Source organism: Giraffa tippelskirchi, chromosome 6, assembly GCF_054371585.1.
Source record: "Giraffa tippelskirchi isolate mGirTip1 chromosome 6, T2T-mGirTip1v1.2.pri, whole genome shotgun sequence".
NCBI lineage: Eukaryota > Metazoa > Chordata > Mammalia > Artiodactyla > Giraffidae > Giraffa > Giraffa tippelskirchi.
Genome location: NC_137280.1, coordinates 117,526,752 through 117,537,406, shown reverse-complemented (window position 1 = coordinate 117,537,406; position 10,655 = coordinate 117,526,752). Strand labels below are relative to the sequence as shown.

Below are 10,655 nucleotides of genomic sequence, written 5' to 3'. Positions count from 1 at the left end.
CAGAGAACTTTCCTGACCCAGGAATCGAACCGGGGTCTCCTGCATTGCAGGCGGATTCTTTACCAAATGAGCCATCAGGGAAGTCTTACAATGCATAGGATGCCCCCAAATCAGCCTCCCCTATTGTCCACAATGTAGGCTTTGGAAGACCTTGGTTTAACCCCACTGCTAAACAAGGAGAAAGATTTAGGTCTGAAAAAAAGGATCTTGAAGAGGGGAATTTTCAATCTTTCCATTTTTTTTTCCCGGCTCCCCTCCTTCAAAAACCAAGGAATCAAAAAACAAACGAGGAATCCTCTGGCAAGAAACGTCCAATGTCTGGAAGCTGGTGGCTGGAGGAGAGAACCCTCCTCCTGGAGTCCCCACCGCACCCCAGCTCCACAACCCTACAGGGCCCTGAGAGTCCAACCTCTGTGTTTCTCATCTTAATTTGCAAAGCATTGCCTGGTGTCCAGCTCTATTCCTGCGTGAAACAGCATCGGGGGAAGCCATTCTACTTGAAGCTAGTTACTCTCTCTTTTTCTTTTCTCAATTAAAACTTAGATTGATGTGTGCTTTTAACTTAAAGACAGACAAACAAAAAAAGACGTCGTTCCATCCCTGGACGTCCCACTCAAGCTAGCCAAAAGTTCCTGTCGAAGTTTTTTTTTTTCTTATGGCCACAACAGGCAGCTTGTGGGATCTTAGTTCCCCAACTAGGGATTCAACCTGGACCACTGGCAGTAAAAGTGGGAGTCCTAACCAGTGAACCGTTAGGGAATTCCCTGCTGATTTTTTTTAAATTGCTCTTTAATTAGTATGTTGTTAAAAGCAATGCCTAGATTTTTTTGCATCTAAAAAGTGAATCTCTTCAACCTATTTTTCTGCTTGTTTTAAATTTCTCAAAATGCAAAAACACACACAAATAAGGATGCAAAATGGTGCAGCTGCAAAACATTGTGACAGTTCTTCAAAAAGTTAAACATGAACTTACCCCAAAATACAGCAATTCCATGTCTGAGTATAGACAGAAAAGAGTGGAAAGCAGGGACTTGAATGGGTACTTGCACAGCCATGTTCGTAGTAGCATTATCCACAACAGACAAAGTATGGAAACAGCTCAAATGTCCATCATCAGATGAATAGGTGAAAGCAATGTGGTCCATCTAATGGAATATTATTCAGCCACGAAAAGGATGGAGATTCTGACACCTGCTACAACGTGGCTGAACCTTGAGGACATGAGGCTCAGTGAGAGAAGCAGACACAGAAGGACACACACTGTCTAATTCCACTCATGGGAAGTCCCTGGAGGAGTCAAATGCACAGAGACATGAAATAGATGGTGGGGCCAGGGCCTGGGAGAGGGGATGAGAAGTGCCTGCTAATGGGTATGGGGTTTCCTTTTGGGGTGATAAAGATGTCCCACAGTTAGGGACTTCCCTGGTGGTCCAGTGATTAAGATGTTTGCAGTGCCAAGGGCCAGCAGTTTGATCCCTGGTTGGGGAACTGGGATCACCCATGCTGTGTGGAATGACCAAGAAAATTTTTAAAAATAAAGATGTTCCACAATTAGATAGAGTTGACAGTTATACACATTGTGGATGTACCTTCTCTGCCACCAAATTGTACCAAATTGGTGAATTTTTTGTTGTGTGAAATGCTCCTAAAAACGAGAACAACATAAAAGAGAGGAAAAGAAATGGTCCTTGACTTCCTACCTCCTCCTTCCTTCTTCTCCTTGCAGGACAAAGACAGACAAGATTTCTGTAGTCCTCTCTCCACAGCCTGACAGCTGCTGGCTGGCCCCCACCCACCTGTCTGCCTGTGGGGTCCCCCTGTTCAGGGATGCTGCTGTCAGGCTGTCCATGTAGATAATTGTCCGCCTACAACATGCATCCTCTGTTACAACACAAACAACTCCACTTTGGGGAGGAAGACTCACAGAGGCCCACTGAATCTTTCTAACGGGAGTCACACACTAAGTCACATCCAGAAGGCAGCGCTGAGTCGGGGAGGGGGAGACAGTGTGGTGCAGTGGGCAGAGCAGAGTGCACAACACATAACAGCTGTTTGCTCAGTTGAGGGGCATTTCTCCCGCTCTACTCTCACCTAACTGTCGGCACGGATACAGCAGAGAGGGTGAGACTGGAAGCAGGGCATGGACTCCCAAGTACACATCCCAAAGAATTAAAAACAGGGACTCAGGGACCTCCCTGGTGGTCCAGTGGCTAAGACTCCAGACTTGGGCTCCATTGCTGGTTGGGGAACTAGATCCCCACATGCTGCAACTGAGTTCACATGCCACAGCAAAGACCCGGCACAGCCAAATTAAAAAACAAAAACAAGACTCAAATACCTGTACGCAGATGCACCTAGGAGCTCTCCTCACAGCAGCCCAGACCTGGAAGCAACCCAATGTCCGTCGATGGACAAGTCGCTAAACAAAATGGGGCATTTCACACACTAGTATATCACTCAGCATTGGTCCCAGATCTGTAAGATGGGGCGCTGCCTCTGTTTATGGTTCCAGGACTGAGGTTGGGGTAGGAATGGAAATACATTGGCATTTCCTTCCTGGGAGCCCAATAAAGACTTGTAAGTGGTGTCTGTGTTCTACTCTCTTGTGAGTGAGCGCATGCTCAGTCACTTGATCATGTCCAACTCATTGCAACCCCATGGACTGTTGTCCACCAGGCTCCTCTGTCCATGGGATTCTCCAGGCAAGACTACTGGAAGTGGGTTGCCTTTCCTCCTCCAGGAAATCTTCCCAACCCAGGGATCGAACCCACATCTCCTGCATCTCCTGCATTTGCAGGCGGATTCTTTACCACTGAGCCACCTGGGAAGCCCCCTACTCTGTTAGGATCCAGCATACACTTCTGGACATGGCTCCCCAAGGTTTGTGGGGGTCTGTTCCTTTCACACTCTCATGTTCTAGGAAATCATTATCCACTTATCCCTATCGATCAGATAATTTCTGTCCCCCTGGCCACAGTGATTGGTTTGGGGAATGATCTTGTGACTCAAGTTGGACCAATGAGAGTCAGCCTGGAGACTGTCAGAAATATTAATATAAGCAGAGTCACTCATGGTTCCTTAGGGTGGAAGCCTGGAGCTGCCAGGAGTTATCTTTTGCCACCCAACAGTTGATCTTTTCTAGCATGAAGCCAAAATAGAGGAGGGGAGATCCTAGAGAGAAAGAGAAGTTCATGCCTTAACAACATTGTTTAAGCACCTTGATCCAGCAATACCTAATCAGGATACCCTTGGTCTTTCCTGTGGATTTGGTTTGGGTTTGTGTGTGTTTGTGTGCGAGGCACTGTTTTATTTATTTTTATTAATTCTTATTGGAATATAGTTGCTTTACAATGTTGTGCTAGTATCTACTGTACAGCAAAGTGAATCAACTGTACACATACATATATCCCCTCTTTTTTATATTTCCTTCCCTTTTAGGTCACCATAGAGCATCAAGTTGCTTGTGCTATACAATAGGTTCTTAGTTATGTATTTTATATATAGTATCAATAATGTATATATGTCAATCTCAACCTCCCAATTCATCCCACTCCCCACCTTCCCCCTTGGTATCCATACATTTTCTTTCTTTTTTTCTTTTTTTTTTGGTTTAATGTGAGTCATACTTCAGGCTTTTGAAAATCAAGAGTTTCAGCTCCTAGTGTTCCTTTTGTTTTGACATGGTCCTTCATCCAGCACATCCGACAAGTAATGTGACCCTCAAAACTCACAATGGCAGGTTAGTGTCCAGCACTGAAAGGAAGCAAAACCATGGAATCGGTTCCCAAACTGTAAGCTTAACAGCAACAGATTGCACCCTGGAGTTAGTCAGAAGCCTGGGTCAGCTGCCAGTGATTAGCCTTTCTCCTCTGCAGGGCAGGCAGTCGACAAATGTGTCCTGGGGGGAAGAGAGGCTTCCCTCCAAGCCACCCTATCTCCATGAGGCCGGGGCCAAAGTCAACATTTCTTGTGCCAAGTTGTGTGGCTTGTGTGTATCTGGCTTTTCATCCTGTTGACTTTCTGAAGTTGCTATGGGCATCTGTATGGGACCCAGGTGCTTCCCACCTCTGTGGGGATCTTCCTGGAGATGGGTTGGGGGAGCTGCCTTCAGCTGCCCAGGGAAGGCAGATTAAAGCTGCGAGAGCCTGGAGGGAAAGTTGCCAGCCCCTGCTTCCCAGGGGTTACAGGACCCTCAGCAAGTGAATCCTCACCTAGTTACCCAGGTTCTAAGAGGGCTCTGTGACTCTATCACTCACACACACACACAGGATCAGCCACCAGCCATCTGTTGTTGTTTGATAGCTAAGTCACGTCCAACTCTTGGCGACCCCCATGAACTGCAGCACACCAGGCTTCCCTGTCCTTCACTATCTCCCAGAGTTTGCTCAAACTCATGTCTATTGAGTCAGTGATGCCCTCCAACCATCTCATCCTTTGTCTCCCCCTTTCTCCTCCTGCCCTCAATCTTTCCCAGCATCAGGGTCTTTTCCAATGAGTCGGCTCTTCACATCAAGTGGTCAAAGTATTGCAGCTTGAGCTTCAGCAACAGTCCTTCCAATGAATATTCAGGGTTGATTTCCTTTAGGATTGACTGGTTTGATCTCCTTGCAGTCCAAGGGACTCTCAAGAGACTTCTCCTGCACCACAATTCAAAAGCATCAGTTCTTCACCACTCTGTCACCTTTATGGTCCAACTCTCATAGCCGTACATGACTCCCGGAAAAACCATAGCTTTGACGCCAACCATCTGTCATCTGGCAATTCCCCAAGACCGGAAAACATTAGTTTCCTTTGCAAACTCAAGTATTGCAAAATTCTGAAATGCAACCTCTTTTCTCACAGCCCTTTAACCCTTAGTTTACACACAATGATAACCTACCTTGTTCTCTGAGTTGCCAGGTCTCAGATGCTGAAATTAATGATGATAATTAACAGTGATTAATATCTACTAAGTGCTTATTTGTTACAAGACACCATTCTAAACACTTTACATCATCTCATTTACTCTTTTCAACAGCTCTGGAAGACAACACCGCTAGCAACCTGTTTTAAAGATGAGCAAACTGATGTGATCTCCTAACCGCCCAGCTCTATTTCACTGCATCTGTGTCCTTCTGATTATTTTATATTTATGCTTAGGTTTCTGTGTGCACACCCCCCCCCCCAATAACATCCCGAGATCTGCCTAGCTTAGCCAAAAACAAGCCCTGGCACAGCTAGGAAGACCACAAACCTTTGTTCCTGAGTTGCAGCCGTAGAATGACCTCTTCTCTTGTCAGGAGGACTGGAAACGCACCCCACCAGGCACACATTCCAACTGATCCTCCCCAAATCCCTGGCCACCTGGGAGTGGAGTGTCAAAGAGGAACCCCATCTCCAGGTCTTCCTGTTCTTTCCTGGCCCACTCTTTATTTTATTGCCTTTCCAGCATTTATATTAGCTAGCGATTTCTTTCTCTCTTTTTTTTCTTTCATTTATTTGGCTGCACCAGGTCTTAGTTGCAGCACCCATCATCTTTAGTTACGACATATGGGATCTTAGTTTGCCGGTCAGGGATGGAACATAGACCCCTTGCATTGGGAGCATGGAGTCTTAGACACTGGACAATCAGGGAAGTCCCTAGCTGGTGATATCGTATTTTTCCAGAATGTCTGCTCCAGGATGGCTGGAAATTTTGTCTACTGTGGTATCCCCATTGCCCAGAGAGCACATGCATGTGAACAGGGGACGTTTTTCTTGTTATGTGGGCAATTCTTTCCCTCACGCATCTCCCCTCCCCCCTAGCCTGTGCCCCTTCTCCGACCCTCCAGGATCAACCGGGCACTGTCGCCACCTACCGGCCAAAGGTAGCATGACCCGAATCCTGGGCTTCATCTTCAGGATCTGGGAATGCAATTATTGGGGCATTTCCCAAAAACCATCCATGCCCACCGCCCCTGTCGCCTCCCAGCCAGAAAGCAGCAGCATCTGACTCAAGGTCGCTCTCATCCAGACAGGGGCCACGTGACAGAAGTGGATCTTGGGGCGCGGTGCCCATCACCACCACCACCTGAGGTCCTTTAGAAATGCAGACACTTGGGACTTCCCTGGCTGTACAGTGGTTAAGACTCCGAGCTCCCAACTCAAGGGGCCCCAGTACAATCCCAGGTACTAGAACTAAGGCCTGCCGTGTCTCAGCCGAAAAAAAAAAGGAAGAAATAAAGATTCTTGGGCTCATCCTGGGACCTGCAGAATCAGAAACTTGGGGCGAGGCCGGGCGTTCTGTGTTTCAGTGTTTCAGCAAGCTCCCAGGGGGGTAACCCTCCAGGCGCCGAGCAGCAATCCTCAACCACCTTTGCGCCCCAGCATTTGCTGCAATTGGAGAGTGCACCTGCACGGTCATCCCATTGACCAGGGATGCTTCTCAGTACCCTACAGTGCCCAGAAGGGCCCCAACTCAGGACTGTTTGGCCCCAACAGCGGCAGTGCCCAGGTTAACAAGCCCCTACTATTTGGGAGGAAAGATGGAATCCGATTCAATTGAGGCCATGCTCACACTACACACCAAGGTAAATGCCAAATGGTCAGACAGTATAAATCAGGGTGGCCCCCTGTGTCTGCTTCTCCTCCTCTTCCTCCCAGTTGCATGTGTATTTAGATGTATGCAGCATCCCAAAATCACTGCAGACGGTGACTGGAGCCATGAAAGTAGAAGACACTTGCTCCCTGGAAGGAAAGCATTGACAAACCTAGACCGTGTATTAAAAAGCAGAGACATCACTTTGCCGACAAAGGTCTGTATAGTCAAAGCTATGACTTATCCAGTAGTCATGTATGGATGTGAGACTTGGACCAGAAAGAAGGCTGAGTGCCAAAGAATTGATTCTTTGGAACTATGGTGCTGGAGAAGACACTTGAGAGTCCTTTGGACAGCGAGGAGATCAAAGCAGTCAATCCTAAAGGAAATCAACCCTGATTATTCACTGGAAGGACTGATGCTGAAACTGAAGCTCCAATACTTTGGCCACCTTATGCGAAGAAGTGACTCATTGGAAAAGACTCTGATGCTAGGAAAGATTGAGGGCAGGAGGAGAAGGGGGTGACAGAGGATGAGATGGTTAGATGGCATCCCTGACTCAATGGAAACGAATTTGAGCAAACTCTGGGAGATAGTGAAGGACAGCGTAGCCTGGTGTGCTGCAGTCCATGGAATTACAGAGAGTGGGACACAACTGAGTGACTGAACAACAACAAAAACAATCTGCTAACCCCAAACGCCTAATTTATCCTCCCCCCACACCGTTTTCCACTTTGGTAACCATAAGTTTGTTTTCTGCATTAATTTTGATTTTTGTAATGTTTTTTGTTGCTCGACTACGTTGTTAACCATGGTACTTTTTTTTTTGGCCGTGCCACAAGGCATGCAGAATCTTAGTTCTCCAACCAAAAACTGAACCCATAGCCCTTGTATTGGAAGCTCGGAGTCTTAACCACTGGACCACCACGAGAGTCCCTTATTTTGATTTTTAAATATATTGAAATAAAATTGTATTTACCTCTACAACAGAGTTTTTCTGACGTGACCCAAGTCCACCTCTGCTGAGAAGGATCCAGGCAAGTGAGCCCAGGGGATGTGCTGTGGTTCTTGGGCCTCCACCTGCTGGGGTCATGACTGCCAGATCTGACCTCCTGGGGCGGACAGGGAGGGGCCCTGGCTCCTTTGGCCTTACAGTTAAAAAACTGAAAAATTACTTAGGTACAATGATTAAGTTTTGTAACATATGTATTGAGATATAATCTCAGGGCCTATACTTCACTCATTTAAATCATACAAATCAGTGGTTTTCACAAGCTTGTGCAGCCAGTACCATAATCTATTTCAGAGATTTTTATCTCCCAGAAAGGAAACGCCCCCCTCTTCATTAGCAGTCACTCTTTTCTGGACCCTGGACACAGAGCATGGAGTGGACCACAGATTAGATCCCTGCTCCAGGAGCGCTCATGAGCAGTGGAAGGAGACAAGTAATAACCAAGTCAGATAAAATAAAGATGAGGTTGGGACTTACCTGCTGGCTCAGCATTAAGGGGAACCTGGATTTGATCCCTGGTCAGAGAACTAGATCCCACGTGCTGCAACTCAATATCTGGCATGCCACATCGGAGAGGCCAAGTGCCATAATTAACACTCAGGGCAGCTAAATACATAAATAAGTTCGGTCATTTCCAAGACTCACAGGAAGTGCTCTACAGAAAACAGAAGGTAGGTGCTGCTGCAACCAAAAGCTCAGCTTCTGTACACTGGTGCCCAGTCAAACCCTGGAGACAGAGTTCCGGGTGAAGTAGAAAGCTGCTCCATCAGTGTCTGACTCTTTGCAATGCCATGGACCGCAGCCCGCCCAGACTCCTCTGTCCATGGGATTCTCCAGGCAAGAATACTGCCGGCGCTTGCCATGCCCTCCTCCAGGGGATCTTCTTGACACAGAGATGGAATCCACATCTCCTCCATCAGCAGGCAGGTTCTTCACCACTAGCACCACCTGAGTCAGGAGATCCCCTGGAGAAGGAAACAAACGGCATTCCACTCTAGTATTCTTGCCTGGGAAATCCCATGAACAGAGGAGACTGCCGGACTACAGTCCATGAGGCCACAAAGAGTCAGACATGATTTAGTGACTGAGCACTTGGCTCTGCACATTGAAATCTGGAAGATTCCCTGGGATTTGAGTTTGGAGAAAATCAGGACAGGGGGAGGAGATAAGTCAGGGAGCCAGAAAGCTCAGCTACTTTGGACAACCATTTGGCAGTGTGGATCAGATCTATACTCATAGGGCTTCCTCAGTGGCTCAGTTGGCAAAGAATCCACCTGCCAATGTGGAAGACACAGGTTCAATCCCTGGTCTGGGAAGATTCCACGTGCCACGGAGCAACTAAGCCCGTCCATCACAACTGCTGAGACCACATGCTATGACTACTGAAGCCCACTTGCCCTAGAACCTGGGCTCCACAACCAGAGAAGCCACTACAGTGAGACGCTGACACATTGCAACTAGAGAGTAGCTCCCGCTCAGTGCAACTAGAGAAAGGCCAAACATAGCAACAAAGACCCAGCACAGCCAAAAATTAGTTAACTAATTAATTTAATTTAATTAAAGAATATGAGTGCTTATATCCAGGAAAAAACTCATAGGAACTGTGTTCATAATAGCTCCAAAGTGGAAACCACCCAAGTGTCCATTTTTGAGAGCTGGGTCAAGAAATGGTGGTATGTGGGACCTGGTGGTCCAGCACTTAAGGCTCTTCACATGAAATTCAGGGACCTAGGTTCAATCCCTGGTTAGGGAACTATGATCCTGGATGCTTCAACTAAAAAAGATTCTGCATGCCACAGTGAAGACTCTGAGAGCCACAGTTAAGACCTGGTCAGAATATGGCACCCCACTCCAGTACTCTTGCCTGGAAAATCCCATGGATGGAGGAGCATGGTAGGCTGCAGTCCATGGGGTCGCTAAGAGTTGGACATGACTGAGCGACTTCACTTTCACTTTTCACTTTCATGCATTGGAGAAGGAAATGGCAACCCACTCCAGTGTTCTTGCCTGGAGAATCCCAGGGACGGCAGAGCCCACTGGGCTGCCACCTATGGGGTCGCACAGAGTCGAACACGACTGAAGTGACTTAACAGTAGCAGTAGCAGCCAAATAAATAAATAATAAATAAAATATTTTAAAAAAGAAGTGGTATGTAATAAACAAGGTCCTACTGTATGACACAGAGAACTATATTCAATATTCTATGATAAACCACAATGGAAAAGAATATATATATATATGTATGCATATATATATATATATATATATATATTAAAAAGAGTGTAGGGACTTTCAAGGAGGTCCAGTGGTTAAGACTGTGTGCTTCCACTGCAGGGGGCACAGGTCTGATCCCTGGTGGGAAAACTAAGATGCCACATGCCACACAGTGACCATAAAAAGAAAAAGGAAAAAAAAAAAGTATATGTAGGCATAACTGAATCACTTTGATGTACAGCAGTAATTAATACAACATTGCAAATCAAATATATTTCAAACAATCACAATTCTTAGGTCATTGTGTCAGAAGAACAAGAATGCATGTGAATTCTTATAATCTGTATTTTGACTTAGACTCATACAGTGCATTGAGAAAGACTTCATTTAGATAATTTGTGAACTTAATACACGTAAATTAGTAAAACTGAATGGTTTCTAACATGTTAAAAAAAAGAAACAGTGGTGTGTTTACAAAATGGAATATTATGCAGCAAGGAAAAAGGTACCTGCCTGCTGCATGCAACCTGTTCTGCATCCCAGGGACACAGCATGGAATGGATGAATCTGACTGGGAGAGAACAAACTGTAGGACTCCATTTAGGAAGAGTACAAAATTGCACAAAACTCATCAGTGGTGATGAAAGTCAACCACTGGTGACCTCTGGGAGGGGAGGAACTGGGACAGGCCAAGAGAGAGCTTCTGGGGAGAGGAGGGCCGAGGATGGGGCTGACAGTGGGTCACAGTGAGCTTGTATATATTTGTGTTCAATTTTTAAGGACTATTTCTTACTTTACTTTTTTTTTGGCCATGCAGCATGCTGGTTAGTTCCCCAACTAGGGATCAAAACTGTGTCTTCTGCAGTGGAATCT

The 10,655-nt window shown here is 46.3% G+C and overlaps 1 long non-coding RNA gene across 1 annotated transcript; it reads right to left on the bottom strand.

Annotated features, from left to right (window-relative positions):
- Window positions 1–3,580: 3,580 nt before the first annotated feature.
- Window positions 3,581–8,276, bottom strand: LOC145510700 (uncharacterized). The gene is made up of 3 exons (XR_014057221.1): window positions 8,046–8,276; window positions 4,880–4,909; window positions 3,581–4,754 (listed from the first exon to the last, which is right to left on the bottom strand). It is a non-coding gene; the product is annotated as an uncharacterized LOC145510700 (long non-coding RNA).
- Between the last annotated feature and the right edge of the window lie 2,379 nt (window positions 8,277–10,655).